This window comes from Engystomops pustulosus, chromosome 2 (assembly GCF_040894005.1).
Source record: "Engystomops pustulosus chromosome 2, aEngPut4.maternal, whole genome shotgun sequence".
Classification (NCBI taxonomy): Eukaryota; Metazoa; Chordata; class Amphibia; order Anura; family Leptodactylidae; genus Engystomops; species Engystomops pustulosus.
The window spans coordinates 177145704-177168610 of NC_092412.1; positions in this window are offsets into that span (position 1 = coordinate 177145704).

Below are 22907 nucleotides of genomic sequence, written 5' to 3' on the forward strand. Positions count from 1 at the left end.
CCCATAAAGCCCAGAACAACGGAAAATCTCGTCCCAATATTACATTATGCATGAGGTTTTTAACCACACCCACTTCATACTGTACGGAGCCTAGTTCAGTCCCGACTTTAGCCAGCACTATAGGGTAAACTTTTGTATCACCATGTATGCAAACCACACTCATGTGTTTTTTTGACCCAAAGTCCCCAGCCACCAGGCTGGCATGCACCAAGGTTACAAGGCTTCCTGAGTCCAGCAACGCCTTAACAGGGAAGTCATTAATGGTAATGTTGCAGACTTGCGGTTCAGTCTCTAGTCCAGGAACTGCAACACAAGATGGTTCCGCAAATAGCGACTGACGCCGGCTAGCGTCACACTCCATTGGCTCAGAGGTAAGGGGGCAATGGGCAGACACGTGTTCCACCTCATGGCATCTCCAGCACTTGATAGGGCCTGGTCTCCCTGGCAGGGAGTCCTTTTTAGGGCCACTTGGCCACCCGGGACCATCGCCAGTCTTTTGCCCCTGAGATACCTCTTGAGCCCTTTTCCCTCGATCAGCACCCCTCCACACTCCCCCAATCGATGGAAGTCTCTTACCAGGTGACGGCACAGACCTGGCACTCCGGGGAGGTGAAGAAGCTGCAGGAACATCACGGAGGTAGTCCTCAGTCGCTTGGAACCTCTCCACAAGGTTGACAAGTTCGTCTGCATTCTTAGGATCACCTTGTCCCACCCAGCGTTGCAGGTCAGCAGGCAGTGCTCGGAGGTAGCGATCCATCACGACCCTCTCTAGGATCTGTGCAGGAGTAGAGGTGTCTGGCTCCAACCACTTTCTTGCCAAATGGATCAGGTCATACATCTGGGACCTCGCAGATTTGTCCAGACTGTAGTTCCAGTTGCGTACCCTCCGGGCACGGACAGCAGCGGTAACTCCTAGTCGGGCAAGTATCTCTGCTTTTAGCCGAGTATAGTCCTTGACCTCCTGCTCACTGAGGTCATAGTAGGCCTTTTGAGGTTCACCTGTTAAATAGGGCGCAATGACCTCTGCCCACTCAGCAGCTGGTAGCTTCTCTCGCTCAGCCACACGCTCAAAGACAGTTAGGTAGGCCTCAACATCGTCCTCAGCAGTCATCTTTTGCAGCGCTCGCTGCACAGCCCGTCTCACATAAAAAGTCTCTGGAGCGGCTGTCACCACTGGCTGTGGATTAGCCTCTGCAGACGCCTCTTGCTTAGCTATCAGGAGCTCGATGAGTTTTTGTTGTTGAGCCATTGCTTGTTCATGGCGCAGGTTAGCCGCTGTCTGAGCCTGCTGCTGTTGCAAATTCACTTGCATAAACTGCTTCCACATCTCCTCCATGGCGCTTGTCTGTTTTTGGAGTGAAGTAGCAGTCTTCACCCAGGACATAAGCAGCTGTAGCCAAGTTGATACACACCGTTGCCCCTAGCAACCGTTTTTGCCCGCTCCGCAGCACCAATTGTAGGGATCTTCCCGGGGGATGGTGTGTTAGGACACAGTTCACAGCAGACGTAGATGTATAAAAGATCAACTTGGCGTTTATTTTTAGCATAAACAGTCCAGCAAACATAAATACAGCAACACCGTGCTTTTAAAAGTTCAAACAAAAGACCTACCCGTCTGGGCGCTTACTAACAGGTTGTCTCACCTATCTAACACTCGTAAACACAGCGGCCGCATAGACAGGAAGATGCAGGGCTCCTCCAAACCCACATAGGCTGTTTCCTGGCTGAGAGCCCAGACCTGCAAGCTTTGGAAAGCTTTTACCTTCACAGGCTGATTAGGAGCAGAGCTCACCTGATCCAAAACCCGAACTGGATCGAGGGGAGGGAGTGGCAAGTCCCACTACCAAACCTACCTGCCACTCCATGTAAATCCAGGCCCGGCAAGATTAAACAACAACTCAGCAGCATAATACTGCTGAGCAACAGATCAATCCTGGACTTACCATCTCACACTACGTAGCAACCTAGGTGAGATGTACACCCCCTCGAGCACTTCTCCAGTGAGATGTCTACAATATGTAATTAATGGATAGAGCCTGTTAGTTAAAGAACAATAGGACCAGGCAGCTAAATTGCTGAATTGCCCAATCCTTATCTCCACATATCCTTATCACATTATGTTCCCGCCGACTATATCCCATATTTGTTAGATGGTCAGTCAAAACCATACTTTTAGCCAATTTTTATTTAATGTGTATCTTGTATTTTATTATAATATTCAGACCACCTTTGTTTTGTCTACCCAATATACAATCACCCTGATTAATAGTATAACTTCTAATCCACTGTACTCCTGTTCAGTGGATTAGCTTTAAAAGGAAATCTACCATCAAAGTCAATGCTTGATAAACCAGGGACCCTTATTCACAGATCCAGGAACTGTAACTGTGGTAATATTTGTTATCCATGACCTCCTTTTTACTAAAATCAACTTTTAAAATGCCGGTAGTGAGCCAGACAGGTTGTGGGCATGTTACATAACTTATCTGTGCTCTAGCTTCACAGGCTGCAGCAGTACATCTCAGGATCCTCGTCACTGAGGGACTCTGCTAACACACCCATTTCCTTTCTGGCGCATTAGCATAATTCTATTAGTTGATTTTAGAAGGAAGGAGGCTATAGATAACAAATATACATAGATTACCACTGTCACTGTGCCTGGAGCTATGAGTAAGTGTTCCTTTTTTATCATGTTTGATTTTAATGGTAAATTTTCTTTAAGATCAGAGATCATAGTAACTATGGTCATTATCTTAGAGACCCCTCAGCACACCTCTCAATACTTTAATCTGCTTTGATTTCTGAATTCAGTAATACATTCATTCTGTATTAAGATACATGGTACCCAGACTGAAAGACACCACTTCCCTTAACCAAATGCCAAATATAGCCATGGAACACTGCATAGTCTAGGTCACAGAATACTTTTAGTAATTTATATATATGTTTGGAATTTCTGTATCCAATATGTGTATCCAGCGTATCTAATGTATGCAATTTATCTATCTAGACGAGAAGATAACACATCTTTTTGAGAAGATAACACATATATTTTAAAAATATTAGGACTCCATCAACAAACTTGGCTGCTATTGCTCCATTGGTTGGTCACATGTTCTGCTGAAGATTTTTTGTTCATGTATTTTTTGGCAGCAATGCAGGACTTTTATTTGTGGTGCAATTGTAAAGATATGATGGAGTTATCCAGTCAGGGTATGATGCAACATTTGGTGGTCATCATTTACTATTATTTGGGGGTAGCAATTATCAGTGTGTTCATATTCCTCATGTTGACAATATATATAATGTATTCTTTATTTGGCATATGCTTTGGGATAACACTGGATACACTGAACACAAGGGTGCAGCTGTAAGGTACCAAGGTACCAAAGTTGCAGTGTGGGGACATGATAAAGACTCGGACAGAGTCGGGACATTATAAAGACTGGAAAAGAGTGGGGGTATTATAAAGACTTAGGCAGAGTGAGTGCGCTATAAAGACTGGGGCAGAGTGGGGGCTTTATTTGAAATTGTTAAGACTTTGGCCATTCTTTATGGACTGGCGGCACAGCATGCAAATAACACATATTAAGTCATCTGCATTCTATAAGAAAAAAAATGCCACACTGCAGACACCCTTTAGGATGGCTGTTTCCTGTGTCCCTGGACATGGATAGTAGCAGGTGAGGACATGGCTACTGAGTGACAGCTGCACCTTAGCCACCTTTTGCTTGTTTTGCCAGCTGCCTGTGGATTCCTGGCCACCAACTCTTTGTCTTCAGTTCTACTGCCTAGTTAGCCACTCAGGCGAAACTCAAAACTTTTTTGCCATTTTGCAACATACAAAAATTCAATAAATAGTGATCAAAAGGTCGTATGGTCCCCAAATTGATAGCAAAGAAAACATCAGCTCATCCCGCAAAAAATGACATTTCATACAGTATGAAAAAGTTATCATCGCCAGAAGATGGTGAAATAAGGAAATTTTTTTTGTACAGAAGGTTTTAATTTTTTTTTAAAATGTAGCAAAACCCAATAACACCTATATAAATTTAGTATCCCTGTGATCTCACCGACCCAAAGAATAAAGGAGACATGTCAATTGGGGAGCATAGGGAAAGCCATAAAATCGAAGCCCACAAGAAAATTTTGCAAATGCATTTTTTCACCAACTTTACTGCATTTGGAATTTTTTTCCTGCTTCCCAGTACATGGCTTGGAATATTAAATACTGTCACTGAGAAGTTCAGTTGTGCACAAAACAAGCGCTTATACTGCTCTTTACATGGAAAAATAAAAAAGTTATAGATGTGGAGATTAATTTTCTCCCTTATGCCACCTTCACCCCAAGTGGGCAGGAGGGAGCGTTCCTGCCCTGCGCCTGGACACTAGCTGTAGCTGGCGACAAATTTGCTGCAGGTTATAGTGTGGAGCCATGTGAACTATTGGTCACTATGGGTGCCTGAACCATGCTTATTCCATAGATAAAAATGTAAACAACTTCCAAAAACAGAGTACCACTCCTATTCCAAATGTTTACATGTTTTACACAAAACATGACTACACAAAAAATGACTAGAGTAATATGACACCAGAACAAATCGTAGTACATGCCACAGACTAAGGCCTCATGCACAAGAGCCTGTGGGAGACAGTGTGGGGGATATCTGTCCCCATTGACGCCTATGGTGCCAGGTCATGGTACAGTGAGCACACACTGTCTCACTGCGACCGTGCACAGAAATTTATGACATGTCCTATACGCCAGCATACGTTGGTGTGCAAGGGGCCTAAGAAATTTTAAATATAGCAACTTAAAGGGGTCTGGTCACCAACTAAACTACCAGTAGTCTTGGGTAGGGTACAAAGTATCCTTTCTAGAATTCTGTCAGATGTCAACCGTTTACCTATAAAAGAAAAGAATCACCTCCATGAGCAGAGAAGAGTCACTGTTAGGGGCTGAAGGGGGAAGCATCAATGTGGGTTCTGTGCGTTACAGATACAGGGAATTAAAGATATAGGTGGGAAAGCCGCAGATAAAAATCCAATTCTTACCCATTTTGTTAAATGCCTGTATCCATTAGAAACATAAACTTGATGCACTTTGAAAGATGCCATTCTAATCTCCAAGCGTGACTCACCTCAGGGTCTCTGAACTTGTCATCAGAAATTGGCCTAATAAACCAATACCAGTTTGTTGTAAGGCAGCTTAACACCTTTGAGATCATGTTTCTTTCATGGTCCAGTGTGGTGGGATCATCCAGAAGATCATTTTGTAAGTGAGATGTAAAAAAGTTGCATAAAGTCATGGAGACGTAGAGTCTAGTCCTGCAGTAAAGATCTTTCCACCTCTGAATGCCTCCTATGCTGTGATTGATATCATGCATTGGACTTCAGGAGATCTGCTTAGTGATGTCTCTGGATGCAGGACCATCAATACAGTGAAGGGGGCTTTCTGAGGCAGGGAGAGCTTGACTCAAGAGTTAAACTCTCTACCTCCTTGACCTTAAACAACCATTTCTCTTCTTACTTCAAAGTTTATTTTCTGGATGATGCCACCATAACAGGTCATGAAAGAGACATATTCTCGAAGGTGTTCTGCTGCTTGACACCCTAATGGTAGTGGTTTATTAGGTCAATTTCTGATGACAGGTTCCCTCTAAACTCTTCTCACCTCATTTGCAAATGGCTATGGGAGCAATTTTTTATATGTGAAAAGTGGAGTTTTAACATAAAAGAGGCAATGCTGGAATTGATATTTCATACTCCAAGGGTTTTTCCAATTTAATGGGGTAAAAGCTCATAACACTGTCCCTTGAAGGTCATGAATATATGATGTATGATATAGGATGGGTTTAGGGATGGTTATTGTCATCAGTTATTGTAAATGTTGCTATCAGTATTGATCAGGGGTAATTATTATAACATTCCCAGCATTAATGCTCTGATATAACATCAACCCTAAAACCACTGCTTACAAACCAAAAGCCATGTAACTGGAAGAGAGGTATGGGGGAAATTATTGCTTTATTTTTTATTTCATTACCTGTCCCACCAGTGCTGAGAATTCCCTAATCCTGGACTCCTGCAATATAGGAAATGTTTTAATACGGTGATATAGCAGCCCCCAGAATCAAGTTCAATGGTGGTCGCTAGGTAGCCCAGTCTGACACAGAGGCCACTGCTTGGTTACTTCCAGCAGACAAAGTAACTGCGTTAAAAATCGAAGTTGCTCAATCAATTTTCATTCTTTATGTGACAATCAGTAATGGTAGAATCAAGGGGTTCTTTTTAGTAACCATTGAAGCTGTTTCATGTGCTTAGATTAAGGATTAATTATGATATTTTTAGGCCTCATATAGGATAGTCATCATCCTTGATAGAAGGTATAGTTGCTAGATGCCAGTATTTGATATATACTGTAGCTACTAATTTACCTTCTGGATTGAGGTAAAACTCTCAGCATTTGTATGTTAGTTTATGCACCACAGAATGTTAAGGGTTTTTGAGATTTTTTATGGACATTTAAGTAGACCTGATTTTGAGTTGGAACTCTTTCACCTTGGTTCATGATACTTTTGCTAATCTCCTGTGACCCTGGCATATATCAGAAATAACCCTCACTGTCCACACTGTTCCCCCTTCTGCATGAGTATGTATGTATAAAAATATTTTGAATATATACAGATTTACCCCATTTCATATATAGAGTCTTCAAGGCTTACATAAAATAAACACAATACCCCACGAAATTAATAAAGCCATATACAGCAGTAATATACACTCTGCCTGTGAGCACACACCATGACGGGTTAGTGTTGCCGATATGTGACGTCATAGTGTGCGTGTGGGCTGAGCGCATAGAAATGCCTCTGACTTCTCTGCTAGGGAGCTGCGAAGAAAAGATAACATAAGATAAGATCTTTATCCCTGAGGGGAAATTATTGCATTAAACATTAAACATTAAAACAACATATAACTAAATACATACACACTATTACTCAGAGATAAAGTGTCACCCTACAACGTTAATACATTATCTTCCACCCATAAATCATTTAGATTGTTCTTTCTTGTAGGTCTCATTTGCCTCTAGTGAATATAGAGTCCCAGATATTTATAGCGCTCCAAAATATCCATCTCAGCATCATCTATCATGATTGGGGAAACAGCCTTCATACTCTTACCTGTAGTTATAATGAGCTCTTTCGTTTTCTTATCATTTAAGGTGGTTTGACATTGACATTTTTTTTACATCAATGATTTTTCACTGAACCTATTTTGGCTTATCGACATATACAGACAGGTTTTCTCTTTCTGGTCTCAGTGATTTTTCACTGATGCCTTACGGGTCAGTAAGGCATCAGTGAAAAATCACTAAAGCCTGAAAAAAAATTCCTTTCAGTGGGCTTTTTCACACTTCAGTTTTTTCAGTGATCAGTGAACCTGTTCTTTTTGTGTTCAGTGGAATCAGTGGAAACAAACTGATGTGTGAAAAAGCCCAATGAAAGGAATGTAAGAGCTATAAGGAAGTAGTGGTTTATCCCCTTGGGCATTGTCATTTTTGGCACTGGACAGATGGATGATGTCTTCCAGGGCTCAGCCTGATTACAGACATTTCATTGAAACACATGCGATCAGTAATGAGCACCCAGTGTTTTGCATTGTTTGCATGTAGAATACCGGGTGCTCACTACTGATCTCATGTGCTTAAATGAAAACACATATGCGATTGAGCCACCCCTGCCCAAGTACATAATGTGGCGTTTCAAAGCGTACCATGCAGAATCTTTCTGACATCACCTATTGAAGTAAGATTGCGTTTACATGGCATTTGGTCGGGGACAGGCAGTAGGTTAGGACATGCAGCACGGGATCGGAGTCAATAACGGAACCGTGGTCACAACAGGAAATCGCAGAATAAGTACAGGGTACAGGTAATAAGCTTTCCCATTGGCTTTAGACACAAAGATCCGACGGGATGTGCAGAAAGAAGCTAATAAGGAATTTTCGGGAATGGCCAGCACCATTAAAATCTCCGCCGGGCCTCCGGGTGCGTTCACATGTACCATTTTGGGGATGCATTTGTAAACACATGGTGCATGGCCGTTTTTCTTCATTGCTGGGAGTGTAAGTAGCTCTATTAACATTTCCACAGCTACTTACACTTTCAGCAATGAAGAAAAATGCTATCTAATCAAACAAATGGATGGTAACATGTAAAACTCATGCGTTTAAAAATGCATCCCCAAAACACCACTTGTCACTGCATCCTCAGTCTTTAGTCTAGATTCCCATGTTCTGTTTAACCACCTGCATATGAAGATGCACAAAATGTCATTACTATGAGGCGTTCAGTGACTCAACTATTACAGTCTTCAGTTTTTGTGAACAGGCCACAATTAAGCTGACTGTGGAACATAGTTGACATGGTCTTACCAAGATGCATAGTTTTCCCATATCCACAGCACAGCAATTAGATATCTTTGTTACTCCCCATCACTGTTTACTAGAGGGTCAGAAATAGCCAAGTGCTCTAATATTATTGAATGGAGACCCAGGACACATTCTGGGCCAGCCACTCCATCAAATATTAAGAATGGAGCATCCACTGATGAGATAGTTAACCCCTAACTGATTTTCTGGTAGCAACTCTGGTGTTTGTACATTAGTTCCCCTGTTCCCTAATGTTCTACTTTCTTCTCTTCTTTCAGCTGTCACCAAATCAAGGAAAGTGCTGCTACAACGTTAAACAATGTTGTTTTATACGTTCTGTTGTATCAACCTGTACAAGTGTAGCTGCAGCTGAGTGCTTATAAGAGGGAGGCCAGCAGCAACTCTGATGTTTTATAGGGAAAGCTGCAGAGAAATGTCAGGATTATTATATAAAATACCTCACTAAACAGAAATTGGTGGGAGTTAATGGTGGAGATTAAGGTTCTGGCCTTATGATGATCAGTGGAATTGCATCGGCCTGATGTCTAAGGCCTCTTGGCCACAAGCAAGTTTGATGCGTCAAACTCGCATCAAACTCGTATTATGAGCTGGCTGGAAAGTCAGGGCTGACGCTCAGAAACCACAACCAAACTGATGCTGAGGACAGTTTCGCTTTCTTAACATTGGCCCGGACATTCCAACGTAAATTTGACGCATCGTACTAGATCGTGGGCAAGAGGCCTAGGGATAACATCATTCAAAATACTGACTCTTTAAATAAATTGATTATTATTATTTATAGAGCACCATGAATTCCATTAATACGTGGTTCACATATATTGCATTAAACCCCTAACGACTTGTGGCTTATAAACCTTCTCCATACTCCCTTAATAGACTTGCACTGTACAACGGGCTAAGTCCTCTCCATACAAGTCAGGTGTTGGTTGTATAGTGCAGAAAATGCTCACTGGTAATACCCAATATTTGTGGGGGTGTTAACCCTTTGACTGCTGCCAGAAAATCTGCCAGTGGAAGTCAAATGACAGTTGCCATGACAATCTGGAGTCTTTATAAGACTCCAGAACCTGTCATTCCTGAGGATTTGCAATATTGTGACAGTGATACACTTTTATAGATCTATAGCAAATTTTCCAAATTTTCCTAGGTTCTCCATCTACATAGCGATGCATGGAGCACGGCGTTGTAACACAGGAAAAGATAGGACAGGATAACACAGGATTTGATGACATTTAAAGGAAACCTACCATTTGACTTGATGCATTATGAACCAAACATACATTGAAACTGCTGTAGCTACACTGATGCAGGATCATACCTTGGTTAATCCCTGAGTTGAGTAGAACAATCTGTACAATAAATCAGTAAAATTATTGAACCCGCTCGGTGAACGCTGTAAAAAACAAAATGTAAATTTTTCACAAAATCCCTTTACAAAAATGTTCCAACAAGTAAGCAAAAATTGTACCACTGAAAATAACTGAGGTATCACCTTAATCCTAGTGATCTATAGAATAAAGACAACATATTATTTTTATGATATGGTGTGCGGCTCCAAAAAGATACATAAAGAAAGAAAACCAGAATTCATGATTTTCTTTTCCTCCATACATTCAAGAGTTAATAAAATCTCATCAATTAGCTTATTACCCACTAAAGTGAAATATTTGTGCATAAAATCGCATGGAAAATAATCCCTTACACTTCCAAATTGCCATAAAAATAAAGATTGTTTAGCCATTAAAAAGCGACAATGCAAATCTTCTCTGTATGGCGCAGCTTCCCTTCAAGGCCATGGTGTGTGCCCTTTCCACAGGTTACCACCACCTATGGTGTATTGTGGAGCAGAGTGTTTTACGTATGTTGAGGAATGTAGTTTCTATAATGGGTTAATTTATGGGGGTTTTACTGTTATTTAGGCCTATCAAAGTGACTTGAAATCTGAGTGGGTCACTCAAAAGAATGATTTTGCATTTTTTTATGAAAATATGAAAAATCACACCTAAAGTTCTAAGCCCCATAAAATCCTAGAAAAATGAGAGGATGAATAAAAACTATGTCTACATAAAGAAGACATTCGGTAAATGTTAGTTATCAATGCTGTTATGATTCTGTTTCGAAAAAGTAGAACATTTTAAATTTTGAAAATTGAGAATTTTTCCAATTTTTCACCAAATATCCATTTTATTCATAAATAAACAACAACATTTTTTAATTAACATGAAGTACAAAGTGTCACAAGAAAACAATATTACACAACTATTATGTATAGATGATGCAATGCCAGAAGAGATTTAAAAATATGCCTTTCGTGTCATATGCCTCTGCTGTCATATGCACTATTTTATCACTGTAACTTCTAACAGATGACAGTTGGTTTCATGAAATGTGTTCCTCTTACATATGACAAGTGGCGGAATGAAACTTGTTTACATATCTGATAATCAGCTGATACCATGGGAAGCCCATCATGTGATTAGGAAGCCACCTTTTAATTTGCAACTGATCTTGATGTTTTTGAGGACTTGTGATGGCAGCGATACAGCTTATTTATGGCTTGTTTATCATGTTTCATGTTATTCCCCTCCCTTCTTCTTTAAGTACTCCTATGAGCTCTTATTTGTCAAGCTTTTCTAGCACATTCAAATTTCCCACACACATCTATTATTTTTCCTCCCCCCTTTCCCTCCCCTTTCCATGGGCTCTTAGAATATTTCCTCACTGAATTCTTTAACTGACACACATGACTCAGCAAAAAAGCTCTCTGAGAATGCTTTTCCAGCATGCTAAAGGAATTACACGGCACAAGTTTAGTGCCAAGCGCCACAAATCATTCAGGATGTGGGAGTCTAGATACGAAAGAACAGATGATTAACACTTCTTGATGGTTTATTTGGTGGTTAAGGGGAGAATATATAGATAATTGGATATATTATTGCCTTTAGTGAGGTAAAGAAAACTTGGAGACATCTTGTCCCCCTTTGGGGAATTTTTTGAGACTCTAAATGCACAATGGAAATTACTATGCTGGGGAATTTCCCTAGGCTGTTTTAGTGTGTCTCTGGAAACCCCAGCTGGACAGACACATACAAGGGTCGGTCAGGAGAAAGAAGAAGAGAAAAGTGTGTGAGTGTGTGATAAGGGAATGTGAAAAGGAGACTTTAGTTGCAAACAGTAACTTGCTCAGATAATGCAGAGTTCTGTGACTTGATGAAGCATATTATTTACAGACATGACAGCTACAACATAAACAATTCAGGAGTAAAACCCTCTTTGTATAATTACTGTAACTGTGGTTTATCTGTAGGCTATATAAACTTTGATAACATATAGTTACCCTCATATTGTTTAGAATTAGGTGACAATTCACAAAAGTGTGCAACTGTTTATGATTTTAATATTGTATCTACAAAAGAAATATAAATAGTTATATTTATTTCCTTTATTTCCCTCCATCTGTTTAAAATGGGTTAAATATATAAAGGAAACAATAATTGCATTATAAATGTCAAAGACAAAATAATTCAAATGAATAGTGTCCAAAAGCAAAACTGACCACACAAGTTTTCTGAATAAAATCTTCCTTTTACTTCTTAATTTCTCGTAAAACATTCACATTTTTTGATAAATTGACCATATATTCACTATGATAAAGTTCAAAGAGCTTGCATTCTCAGACCACGAGGTAATGTAAGTATGTTAACATATTTGTAAACTTATTTGTAAACTTGCATAAGCATAACCACAGTCCATCCTTTGAATGTCCATTTAAACAACTCACGTATACTGGTGCTGACCATATATTCACTATGATAAAGTTCAAAGAGCTTGCATCTTCAGACAACAAGGTAGCGTGAGTATGTTAACATATTTGTAAACTTATTTGTAAACTTGCATAAGCAAAATCACAGTCCATCCTTTGAATGTCCTTTAAAACAACTCACGTATCCTGGTGCAAGGACGGAGACCCTAACTCAAGCAGACGCCTCCTGTGACGTGACAAAATAATTCCCAAGATTTAAAAAGATTGCACATGTAAATGCTAAACAATCGCTATAACCTAAGGAAAATGTACCAATTCAAAACCTCAATTATAAGATAAAGGTATAACAATGTCTTATAGGACGCTGGTAACTCTATAAATTGTTATGCAATATAACGATTAATATCACTACCTTCCTCCTTGTACTTTTTACTATATTCTATATCTTCTGTTTCTAGTCTCTGTATTGTACACTATAATTTACCACACTCAGGGTTAATACTAATAATATTTATTAACACACTAGAAGTATACAATGTTAATCACAATACCCACAAAACCCACAGAATCCAACCCACCACAATGCATATAAACACACACACACAATATAATAATCCTTACACCTAACTATCCCTATTATTACAGAGAACGAAGGGGGGCAGGGAGATTGACAGGAAAGCAGGGGTATAGAGATAGGTTAATAGGTGGAAACAGGGAAGCATGGGTACAGAGATAGGTTAATAGATGGATAGGTAAATAGGAAAACAGGGGTACAGAGATACAGGTACTCAGCCCAATCCGGAAAGGTGATATAGTATGTGGGGTGATCCTCCTAGCTCCTTCTCCCTTCCTTGCTGGTATTCAGGGCAGATTCCTTCTCCCTCCTAGCTGGTATTCAGGGAGCATTTCTTCTTCCTTTCCTAGCTGGTCTCCATGGAAGATTTCTTCTTCTGTCCTCCACTATTATCCTCTTATAAGTCTGCCCTCTGTCCCTTCCCCCAAGATGGTGGACAACAGATGTATAACCCTTCCTATCCTGTATTTCCAATACAGGATATGTATTTAGTCACCCATCCAGACTCCCTCAGGTAGGAATAACAGAGATCCTGGATTCCCATACTGGCATAGAGGTGTGAAGCATCTCTAGATAACTGTCCCTGGAGAGTTTGAGTGACATTCCCATAATAAAAGGGGGTTGACATCCTGCTGTCCAAGGATACAGATATGTGAGATTGCCCTCACCACATCCTGAGTAAGAAAGCAGGTGTGCTCTTTCCCAGGGGAATGGAATATGACAGAGGAACATTTTATTTATATATAATATATATATATATATATATACACATACGTACACCCAAATACCTATGTACATAAATGGACACTTCCTTTACACAATGCTAATTAATGTATATTATAATTACAAGATATACTGTACATCTAAACATGTACTGTGCACACATAAACACACCAAGAATTAATATGTATGTCAAAATCATAAATAAATGTTTCCCCATCCACGTTTTACTTCTGCCAGGCTAAGCCCCTTTACTCTTAGTTACACCACTCTATGTACATTGTAAGGCATTGGCTGGAAAGGTCTTCAATGGCATGTATGTTCCAGCTAGGTTTTTGACCTATACATGGTAAGGGTTCACCATTCATGATTAGCCCTCACAAGTGCCCTTTTTCATTTTTGCTTTATGTTTTATACGCCATCAATTCCAAAAACATTAACTTTTTTATTTGCATGTTTACAGAAATGTGTAAGGGTTGGTTATCTGCGGGACAAATTTTACTTTATAGTGGGGCTGTGATAAAACAGCTATGTCTATAGCTATGTCTAACTAGGTTCTAGTATTCTTGGACACAAAGATATAAATGACTCTGAATGGGAACATAGCAAATCGGTCGTGTCTTGTATCAATGTGATCTTGGGATTTAACCGAATCCAAGAGACCTGAGCCCTAACCCTATGACTTCCAATTTGAAGCTAGAACTCCTCCAAGGTCCTGGATCTAATCCCAGGTAGGAGGGTCCATAGAGACCTCCTAAGGGTGTGATGGAATGTGCCTGCACCTTTTACAATCAGAGCACTACTTGTGCCCATTGTCTTTGACTGGGAGAATTCTCACCACCACAATTGCAGAAAGGATCTTAAAGTGTGGACTATACGTCCCCATTGGGTCCACACAAGGTAACTAACTCGCTGCATGCTGATACTTCTAGTCCTAACTGTCTATTTTGTACACTGCTAACTGTAATTCCTTCCCTTCCATGGTTGAACTTGATGGACATGTGTCTTTTTTCAACCATATAAACTTTGAAACAAAATCCATTGTGTGTACTGTTTGTCTAGTGTACCGGGTATACAGGATATGTTTCTGCATCACTGTTGCTAAAGCATTCTCAAGGTATGTTTGGTTCACAATGCTTGAAAACAAATGATTTCCTTTAATATTCCATGTAATCTTTTTTAGATTTTGATAGAACAAGGATTTGGGGACGTGGTAATACCTAACATGTTTATGATTTTTACCGTTTATTTTTATATGTGTTCTAAGGGTGATTTAATCTTTTACTTTATTTTACATTACTTTATGTTTTTTACATATTTTTTACTATTATTTCAGACCCTCTAGGGTACTTTAACCCTGCAGGGTCTAATTGTATTTATTATTGCTCGTGCTGCTACGGACCCAGACAGAGCTGTATTAAAGGTTTTGTGACCGCCCACCTCAGATGTTCGCATACTCCATCCTGGGAATTAGAGGACTTCAATCTTCCCCTCCAGATCCTTAACATCATTCCTCCTAACACAACACCAGTAAGTAGGCTCAGGCTATTAACATCGCCCCAGCCGACCTTTGGTCACAAATTCTAGGCGTTCAGACACAAACAAAACAACTCGGACCTAAAGAAGGGGAAATTCTCCCCGAAACGCGCAGTCCATATTTTCTATGTCCCAATATATATGTTACTCGAGCATTTGTAAAATAAATATTTTGCTGAGAAATTTACTAACACTTGACACTTCTGATCAGGAAACTTTTCCTGTATACCAGTATAAGCAGCAGCTAACAAAAGGTACCCTTCAATAGTGGACAACAGGTACATTACCGCTACCAAGTAATACTCATCGTGGTAGTAGTCCAACACCTCCCCATTTTTACATCACCCCCATTGTTTTATACAGGGAGCGCGGTGTATTCCCTCTTTATCACTGCTCATATTATTTATTGCAATACTACCGTATTGCAGTATATAGCAATTTTACTGATGATCTATAATGGCCACTCATCAACTGGCTATTGGAGATCATTGAACAAGTTTCTTTGAGACTGTAGGCGCCATGGCAACTGGTTGATGACATCAGGGAGGCGAAGTTAGGCCCAAGTTAGGCTATCGGTGCCAGCACTGACCGCGGCAGTAACAGGTGAGTGTCAGTTGTATTATACAGCTGATACCCGCTGTGAATGGAGAGAGCGCAGCCTGTGAGCTCTCCCCATACACCCCTCGCACCACTAGAGCGTTATATTGCGTGATGGGGTTAATACAGGTTCTCGGACAGCCGTAGTGCAGCTCATTAGCCTGAACCTGGACCAGTGCTTTATAAACCCTATCTGCACCATGGGAAGCTCTCTCTGAACAGAGCTGGAGGTTATGCTGAGAGGAAACAAACCTAAAGGTACAGATTGCCGCTGAGTTAGTTTTGTGTGTTTAGTAGCTAGAGAGGGAAAGCTACAGCGTTAGCCAGTGCTCAGATAAGCAGGTCTTTTGTATTTATTTTGTGTTGTTTCCCGTTATAACCCTGCAAATATTGGGCCTGTGATTGCAATTGTGTATAAAGACTGGAAGACACAACAGTTTTGGAACTACAAGTCTGTGTCCGTGAACTGTCTTCACTCTCACCAGTGAGCTGATTCCCTACAATATTCACTGCTAAAATAAAAGGGAACGCTTAAACAACTCAATATAACTTTAAGTGAATCAAACTTGTGTGAAATCAAACTGTCCACTTAGGAAGCAACAGTGATTGGCAATCAATTTCACATGCGGTTATGCAAATGGAATAGACAACAGGGGGAAATTATTAGCAATTAGCATGACACTCAATAAGGAGTGGTTCTGCAGGTAGGGACCACAGACCAATTCTCAGATCCAATGCTTTCTGATGTTTTTGTCAATTTTGAACATTGGTGGTGCTTGCACACTCGTGGTAGCATGAGATGGACTCTACAACCCACACAAGTGGCTCAGGTAGTGCAGCTAATCAAGGATGGCATCAATGCGAGTCGTTGCCAGAAGGTTTGCTGTGTCTGTCAGCATAGTATCCAGAGGCTGAAAGTGCTGCCAGGAGACAGGTCAGTACACAAGGAGACGAGCAGGAGGGCAAAAACCCAGAAGCAGGACCGCAACCACCGCCTTATTGCAAGGAGGTTGCCGTCCTGCAAGATGACCTCCGGCTACAAATCTGCATGGATAGAGACTCCATGAGGATGGTATTAGGGCCCGATGTCCACAGATAAGGGTTGTGCACACAGCCCAACACCGTGCAGGATGCTTGTCATTTGCCAGAGAACACCGGGATTGGCAAATTTGCCACTTTCACACTGTGCTCTTCACTGATAAAAGCAGGTTCACACTGAACCCATTAAACAGATGTGATAGAGTCTGGATACGTGAAGAGTGATCTACTGTCTGCAACATCCTTGGCCAGCTTGGCAGTGGTTCACTAATCGTGTTGGGTGGCATTTCTTTAGAGGGCTCACAGCCCTATATGTGCTCCCCAGAGGTAGCTTGACTGCCATTAGGTATCGAGATGAGTTCCTCAGACTAATGGAGGACAATGCTAGACCTCATGTGGCTGGTGTGTGGCTGGTGTGTGTCAGCAGTTCCTGCAAGATGAAGGCATTGAAGCTATGATTTTGCCTGCTTGTTCTCCATACCTGAATCCAAGCATGATTGAGCACATCTGGGACATCATGTCTCGCTCCATCCACTAACCTCACGTTGCACCACAGACTTTCCAGGAGTTGGCAAATGCTTTAGTCCACATCTGGGAGGAGATCTCTCAGGAAACCATCCGCAACCTCATCAGGAGCATGTCAAGGTGTTATAGGGAGGTCATCCAGGCACGTGGAGACCACACACAATACTGAACCTCATTATGAGTTGTTTTAAAGGGGTATTGCCATTACAGCAAATTATTGTTTGCATTATAAAGAGACAATTTTCCAATATACTTTCTGTATCAATTCCTCATGTTTTTCTAGATCTCTGCTTGTCCTGTCCTGTCCTGCTATGGAAAGCTTCTATGTTTACTTCTACTGGACAGAAATCTAATCATGGTCACACAGGTGACTGTTAGTATCATAGAAAGTAATCAAAGCTTTAATGTTGTGGGTGACTCCAAATCCAGACCTCCATTGCTTAATAAATTTGATTTCCATTCATGATTTTCTGTGATTTTGCTTTCTGCACATTCAACTTTGTGCAGAACAAAGTATTCAATGAGAATATTTAATTCATTCAGATCATTCAGATTAATTGGCTTAACCTGTTAGCTCTCTGTGTCCAAAATATTGGACGCTAAGCGCAGTGACTTAAAGTGTAAAAAAAACAAAAACTAAAAAACATAATTCTGCTCCAGGGAATCATTCCTCAAAGTATTTTGCCTCTCGGTCCAAATTTAGTACCTCTCTTGGCCCATAGCAAACAGGGTTTTCAGCTCTCAAAAAAACTACAATCAGCAAGATGGAGGGGCGTGGCCTGCCTCCTGTCACCTCATCACAAGCACCGGCTGCTGACCAATGAGACGAGAGCTATCTATCTATCTATCTATGTATCTAATATCTATCTCATATCTATCTATCTATGTATATCCTATCTATCTAATATCTATCTATTTATCTATCTATCTGTGTATATCCTATCTAACTAGAGGTAAGCAGCACTCCAAAAAACATCCAATGTAAAGTGAAGAAAGTGGTCTTCTTTATTCCATGTTTAAGCAAAATACAACAAAGTACAACGACGTTTTGGCTCACTGGGGAGCCTTTTTCAAGCCTCCCCAGCGAGCCGAAACGTCGCTGTACTTTGCTTAAACATGGAATAAAGAAGACCACTTTCTTCACTTTACATTGGAAGTTTTTTGGAGTGCTGCTTACCTCTCGTGGTATATGTTTGAAGGACCTGAAGCCCATTTCCAGTAAATGTGCACCCGCCATTGCCCTATGCGCTTGTGTGCTGTTTGGACTTTCTTTATGTATCTATCTAACTATCTATCTCATATCTATCTATCTATATTCTACCTCAAATCTAGCTATTTCATATATATGTATCTCTATCTATCTATCTATCTATCTATCAATCATTTATCTACCTATCTAAGTAAAACTCCAGCACAGCACATCAGGGGAGGGACAGCTAGAGGACTTGGGGAGTGTCTCCTGCCACTTCCGTGTGTGAGGTGATGGGAGGAGGTGGGGGGGGTAAGAATGTAGTTGTTTTGTTACTACATTAGAGCACATGACTGAGTGGTGGGGCAGTGACACATGAGGAGATCAGCTGTGTGCAGGGGGAGATATGTGGTTGTGTCTCTCTCTCCGTAGTCTCAGCTTCTTTCTGAAGACGGAATGTCCATAGTAACAGCCATATGTGAGATTACTGACATCTAGGGGAAGTCTGCAGAATACAAGAGGAAGGACAAGATTCGGGTAACTAATCCAATTGCAAAAGGGCTTAAAATTACCTGCCCTACAACATATCAAAAGTTTTTTGAAATGACGGTTACACTTTAATGCTCAGTGTCTGATATATCGGATGCAGAGCTGATGCCGGCTCATCTCGAGATCTGAGCCGAGCCGGCATTGGGATACACGGGGTGCCGGCTGTAACTTACAGCTGACACCCGAGTGTAACACCCGCGGTCAGAGTGTGCTCCGATCGTGGGTGTTTAACCTGTTAAATGGCACGGTCAGTGTGACCATGGCCTTTAAATTGCCTTCTGGGTGTCTTTCCCCCACGATCGGCTGATACAGCTAATAGCCTGCAACACATCAGTATTGCAGAGTATTATCATGAGCAAGCAATCAGATGATTGCTTGTTCATGTTCCATGGTGGAAGTAATAAAAAAGTGTAAAAAGAAGTTATTCAATTAAAATTAAATTAATAAATCAATAAAAATGGCCATAAGCCGCATAACATATAAAGAGACATATAATGTGCAAAAAAGTCTAAATCATTACACATTATATAGGGGTTTTTTAATGCTAAATATTTAAAATTTGATTCAAAACAGTATTTATCCCCAAAATAGTCAATTCTGAAAATCGATGTTCGATTTGTAAGCCGTGTGACATCAAAATAAATTGTCCAGACATTTCTAAAATTATGAAAATATAAAGTAGACATATGGGAAATGTTATTCAGAAACTTATTTAGGTGGTAAATCTATCTGCCTGAAAACGCAATGATTTTGAATTTCGAAAATGGCATATTTTTTAAATAATTTATAATTTTTTTTCTTTTCTTTTTTGTAAATAAACGCAAAACTTATCAGCCAAAATTTACCACTAAAATGAAGTACAACATGTGGGGAAAAACATTCTCAGAATCGCTTTGATCAGTAGTTGTAAAGTTGTAACCATATAAACGGCGCAAGTCAGAATACAAAAAATGGGACTGAGCCTTAAGCTACAAAATTGTATTAAAGGAGTTAATACTAAAAGGCATGACTTCGTAGGAAAGGGTTGTGACTTCAGGTAAAGTAGGCCTGGTTTTAAGTTACTGTGACATATATAATAATCTATCAAATTTTTATTTTTTTTTTCTTACTTTTCTTCCCTTTTCTTTTCCTTTTTTTTCCTTACTTTCTTCTCTTTTTTTTTTAAATAAGGTAAACTTTATTCAATTATATGTACAAAATAACACATGTATCGTCCCTGTGACATATAAACAACCCATAGACACTGAAATACATCTCTGGTCCAATTATTATAAGTGTTAGTACTATCTTAAATATACATGCCACAGCTCATAAAATGCAGAAAACTTCCATTACAGAATGCAAATACTAAATTAAATATGCTAGCATCCACATTAAAAAGTACACAAATGACTATATCAAAGTGACAAGTGCCTAGTGCAAAAATAATTGATGTGAAGTAAAACCATTAAATAAGCGTTTTTGGACATTCTCTATGTAAGTACAAAACTTTGAAGTAAAACACATAGGAAAATACACAAATGACTGTATCAAAGTGACAAGTGCCTACTACAAGAAATAATTGATATGAAGTAAAACCATTGATAAGCAAGTTTGGACGATACCAGTGTATGTACAAAGCTTTAACGTGGAACACCTTGGAAAGTACACAAATAACTATATCAAAGTGACCAGTACCTAATACAAATACAATTAATATACATCTATCAAATTTAGAATTTAGCAATTTCTTAGGTGTAAAAAAGCCATTAATGGAAGATGTATAGTTAAACCATACAGTCTTAGGCCCCTTTCACACGACCATATATGGAGGGCGTATGCTTTCTGTATGAATAGCAGCTAGCATACGGCTGCCACAGGAGTGCATTGTGTACAGCTCCGTGTGGCACCGTATTACATGTGTCACCGTAACAAGCCATTTAGAGAAAAAAAGATTGAGTGTGCTCTATATTTCGCTGTACATATAACCCAGCGGTACAGCTTGCTGTGGAGAGGAGAGGGGTGAGAAAAGCTCAACCCTCCACCTCTCCAGGTGAACATATGTTACGCTTGAGTTCTGAGGAGCAGCATACATTTGTGAAAGAAAACTTAATGGTTCAACACACATCAAATCAACCTTTGATAAATCTGGAATCGTACCCATATTATCCACATGTTGGGAGAAATAGCACAACCAAATCTAATGTGTTATCTTCTTTTATCCTGCATCAATATGTAAATTGTAGGACCAAATAAACATTTTAAATCCTCAATTTGGTTTTAATTCATGTGAGAGTCTTAAGGTATCAACAAGATTACCAAAGGCTTTTTTGAATAGTTTGAGGGGTGTAGTTTTAAATAAGCTGTGAATCCCTACTGCAATGAATTGTTTACATTTTAAATATTCTTAAACATTTTGAAAATTGCTGTTTGATTTGTAGGCCTCCAAAGCTCCTAATAAAATTAAATTTAAAGCATCTACCAACATAAAATTAACATAAGGTAAATATTAGTTAGTAAGTAATTTGGGACTGAGACTGTCTGTCTGATGGGCATAGCATTAAGAATTCTGAACACTACTAAATTTTTACCAAATTTCCAATTATATTCATAGACCCAAAAGATGTTCCGACTTATATTACGGTCAAGTTTTTCTGGTTAATGTCAGACAATTCTATTGTGGGTTTTTTTTTTCATCATGGTTTATTTATGATAAAAAAAAATTGCAATTGCTGGCTGTTTCTTACCCCCTGCCCCAAGTTGGTGGAGAGTGGGCTGTGATGGCCAGATCTGACATACAATTATGTGAAGCCAGAACCTCATAGTATACCAGCATATTGTACGCCAACGGGAGGCACAATGTGTCTTGCACACAATGTGCCCAGTCACGATAAATTCACGATAAATTCCCTCATGTCTTTGGAGCTTTAATACTAGGTGTATGTAATTTAGTCAGACACCAGGCTGCTTAAAGGACATCTACCATCAGTTAGTTTTTCAGTTCTTTATGCACTAATTGGAACAGTTTTTAATGCATAAAGAAACAGCATATTGCCTGCTAAAACGACTTTTAAAAAATATGTAAATGAGCTGGAGACGTTCAGGCTCACTTCGCCTAAGCGCCTTTTGGCATTGTAGGATTTTAATGTATGCACAGAGTACTGTTACAGAGGGAAGGGGGGGGGGGGGTTATAAGCTAAAATCTCGTGATGCCGAGTGGTGCCCAGGAGACATCCTTTTTTGTTATCTTGATGCTTGTTAAGCCTCTTTACTGCGTCACACAATAGCAAATGTAGTTGGTGCACATGCACAGCACTGAGAGAGGCGGTTATACCATAAACCCCATATTGCTTTGCATTGCAGGTTCTTCTCTCTCATTGGCCTTCCCTCAGCTCTTCATCTTCTAGCATAGTATTCTTCTTCCTGCTGTATTCAAATAGTCCCTGCTCTATATCCAGGACAGCAAGATTCTACTATAGAAATGCTGTGTCCTGTATCAATTCACTTTGATTCCCACAGCCTCTGGCATGTTGATGTCTAAAATGCATTTGTTGTGCATCTGTGGTTTTTAATTGTTTTAACAAGAAACCTGCAGGTGTGGTGTGTCCTGGGGGGAACAATTCATATGACACAAGTCGTCTTCTCCTCAATTTTCTCCTCCCCTCTTCCTCACTCATTGCTCTTCCACCTCCCTGAGGATGATGCCACACATAACGTTTTTGGTCCGTTTTTAAACATGCGTTTTCAGTCCGTTTAAAAATGCATGCGTTTCAAAGATGCATGCGTTTTTAAAACGCATCCGTTTTTTGACTGTTTACCACGTATTTGGCTGCTTACAACCTGTTTGTCTATTAAGATAATTGGGAAAAGCGGGCAAAAACGGATGCGTTTAAAACGGACTGAAAACGCATGCTCAAAAACTGACCAAAAACTCCATGTGTGGCATCACTATTAGCCTCTCATCTGCTCCCTTCCCTCCT